General features: G+C 39.0%; 1 pseudogene; it reads left to right on the plus strand.

The window, feature by feature from the left end:
- The window catches only part of LOC106323848, an 11625-nt pseudogene extending 7816 nt beyond the window's left edge, over positions 1 to 3809 (plus strand).
- Positions 3810 to 3827: the final 18 nt, after the last annotated feature.

Genomic DNA, 3827 nt, shown 5'->3' on the forward strand with positions numbered 1-3827 from the left:
TCCGTCGGAATTCCGTCGGTATTGTCCAATCTCAAACAGCTATACAACGGTCATATATATTTGTCGGCAACGGTTACATGGTTCGTCGGAATTCCGTCGGAAAATACCAACGGAATTCCGACGACTTTGCTGTTAATCGGAATGTCGTCGGAAATTCGTCGGAATATACCGACGAACTTCCGACGACTACAACGGTTACATTTTTTATCGGAATGTCGTCGAAAAATCGTCGGAAAATTCCGACGAACCATATTTCGTCGGAATTCCGTCGGAAATAGCCGACGGAATTCCGACGACTTAATTTTTTTGGATTTGGTCGGAAATTTGTCAGTATTCCGTCACAAATGTCCGACAACCTTGGTGTCCGTCGGAACCTCCGTCGGAATTCGGTGTGTTTTCTTGTAGTGGCAGGTATATTACTGAACTGTTCAACCATTGCATTTCAATTCTTTATTTACTGTATCCTGTTCTTAGTTTACTATCCATGCACAGTGGTGGCTAGACTATTATCCCCTCCTCGCGGACGAAGATAAACCCATTGCGTGCACACTGCTACCTGGCGAAACTATTTATGTTCCTAGTGGTTGGTGGCACTGTATCCTCAATCTTGAGCCAACAGTGGCTACTACCCAGAATTTTGTGAACAAAGAAAACTTTGGGTTTGTGTGTTTGGATATGGCGCCTGGGTACCAGCACAAAGGTGTGTGTCGTGCTGGGCTTCTTGCTCTTGATGATGGAGATTCTGAAGAGATGGAAGAAGAAGAAGAAACACACGATGAGGACGACAATACTCTGAGCTATTCTGATCTTACCAGGAAAGAGAAGAGGGTACGTATGAATGGAGAGGGAGAGGCTAATGGAGGATCAGAAAGATACAATATGTGGAGAATGGATTCTCTTACGATACTGATTTCTTGTCTAGGTTTCTTGATAAAGAAAGAGACCATTATAATTTCCCTTGGTCTATGGGGAACTCTGTTGGTCAACGAGAAATGAGAGGCAGGCTATCCAAGCTTTGGGTTCTGAAGCCTGAGATGAGAAAGCTGATATGAAAGGTAATATCCATGATGAAGATTTAAGTTTATAGTTTTATAATTTTCTTTTTCTTCTTGCATTGCTATAAATGCTGAGAAATGGTTGCTATGTCTAGAGGAAGTATGTAGTTTCCACGACTTGACTTGCCGTCTGTTACCGAAGATGAAAAGCTTCCAGTTGGAACTGGCAGCAATCCTGTGAGTTAACTCTCTCTCTTCGAAACCTCACAAAAGTTCAGAATTATTTCACCTGTGTTCTTACTTTTCTTATTGTTTTCTGTTAAGTTTATCTGTTTTCCGACTATGCGGTAAAACTGTTTGTTGAAGGAGGGCTGGAACAATCTATATACGGTCTTGGAACTGAGGCGAGTAATCTTTATCACAATAATTTTAGCACCCTTTACTAGGCCTGCAGGTTCGGGTAATTCGGTTCGGGTAGTTCGGTTCGAGTAATTTGGTTTTCGGTTAGTTCGGTTCAACATGAATCTTACAGAATTAACCCGAAATAAAGTTTTGTCGGTATTTGGTTAGTTTGATTTTTGAAAGTCCTACTAAAGTTTTTGATTTCGGTTATATTTTCGTTTAACTTTTAAAAAATTAAAATTTGGATAAGTTTGATTAAATCCGGTTAGTTTGGTTATTATGGTTAGTTCGGTTTGAAATTTGGTTAGTTCGGTTAGTTCACTTCGAGTTTTGGTATAGTTTGGTTACTTCTTTTTTTTATTAAAAAAACAAAGTAACTGATTGCCGAACCGAACCATAAACCGATTAAAAACAAAAAAACTACCAAATCAAACCGAACTCTAACCGAACTAACCAAAAATTTCAGTTCGGTTCGGCGGGTCCGGTTCGGTTCAAAATCCCAGCCCTACCCTTAACCATCCCTGATGTTCTAGCAAGCGGGATTCTTTATTTCGAAAAAGGATCTTACAAAGTTGTTCCTTGGGATGGCAAGAGAATCCCAGACATTTTCACTAGCTCCAATCTCGACTTTGATGCATCAATGTTGAACAGCGAGTTCCCATTTGGTATTTGGAACAAAACGCTGTTTGAACAAAGAAACCAAGGGAAGCCAGCACCTGATTCTTTCCGTTCATTGAGTTCACAAGTTTGGCCGTATATTAAAACACAAAGATGCAAAGGGAAGATATTTGCCCATCTGTAAGTTCTCTTTCTCATATTTAGGCATGCGGGTTTGAACAGAACCAAACCAAAAATTTTGGTTATTTTGGTTACTGAGTTGTAATCGGTTAGTTCAGTTTTCAAAAAAAAAAAAAATTATTAACCAAATTTTGAGCTGACCTAACAGAATTAACCAAAATGTCAAATCAAACTAATCAAAATAACCGAAATTATCCAAATTTAACTGACTCTAACCAAAATTTTAACTGACATATAATCGAAACAAAATTTCGGTAAAAAATAATTTAAAACCATACCAGAATACAGAATGGAACCAAAAATTTTCCGGGCCAGTTGGGGAGATTTTGATCGAACCGAACTACTCGAATTTTGAACTACCCTACTAGAACCGGCAGGCCTACTCACATTCATCTACCTTTAAAATAAAAAGCCTGATCACTAATTTGAAGTTGTTGTTGCAGAAGAGATGACCTGACGTGGAGCGAAGGTCAGAACTTGGCTTCCTTTCTAGGACAACAACTACGCAACCTTCATCTACTTCCAAATCCACCAGTCACACCTCCTGAGTTATTGGATGTTCATGAGGAGTTGAAGATTCCACCAGAATGGAAAGTTTTTGTTGATGCACTATGCCAAAAGAAGAAGGATGTCACTAGCCGTCTGGAAAACTGGTACACATATTCTCGTGACTCTGTTTCCATTTGCTTTTGCCGTAAATAAAGCTCACAACCAGAGGTCCTTAGCTCAAATGGAAAAGATCCTGACCATTATGTCACTCCTGGTTTGAGTGACCGGCTGACCGCTAGACCAAACTAATATTACATATTGTAATTTCGAGGGATTATGAGCTTCGGCCCAAACCCCTTGGTTTAAAAAAAGAAAAAAGGCTCACTGTTGGTTATTGTTTGGCTCAAACCTTTCAGGGGAAATCCGATTCCTCGGGCTCTGATGAACAAGATAGACGAATACATTCCTGATGAATTTTTTATAAATTTGCCCCATGTTTTCAAGGTTACTTCTCTCATTTTTATACCTCCTTAAAAATTGGCTTAAGTTTTGAGAACTAAGACAACGTTCTTTTGTGATCATAGGACACAGATGTTGGTAACGAAATCAAGCCCTGCACCTGGATACACTCGGACGTCATGGATGACAACATTCACATGGGACCATACGCAGATGGTGATGGTCAACACAATTCATGGCGTCCCAGTCATATTCTTGACTTCAGCGATCTATCAATAGGTATGCTATCTTAAATTTATAATCCAAATGGGATCAAACTGCAAATTTGAAAAGTTTTCTGAGAGAATGAAGAAATTTGTAGGAGATCCATTCTACGACTTGATACCGATATACTTGGACGTGTTTGGAGGAGACACTGAACTTTTCAAGAAGCTTTTAGAAAGTTACGGCATTCCTTTAATCAGAAGTAAGAATGGAACAGTAGACAGTACGAGGAAGAAAGTATTGTCTCCTTCCTACCGCACAATGTAAGTATTAAAAATGACATTAGCATTGAAGCTTTTCTTGTGTTATTATGTCTAACTGTGTGATTGGTTGGTTTGCAGGTGATATTGTATATTACATGAAGAGAATGTGTTGGGTGCAATGTTCAGTATTTGGGATGAATTTTTTTTTTTTTTTTTT

Source organism: Brassica oleracea, chromosome C2 (assembly GCF_000695525.1).
Source record: "Brassica oleracea var. oleracea cultivar TO1000 chromosome C2, BOL, whole genome shotgun sequence".
NCBI lineage: Eukaryota > Viridiplantae > Streptophyta > Magnoliopsida > Brassicales > Brassicaceae > Brassica > Brassica oleracea.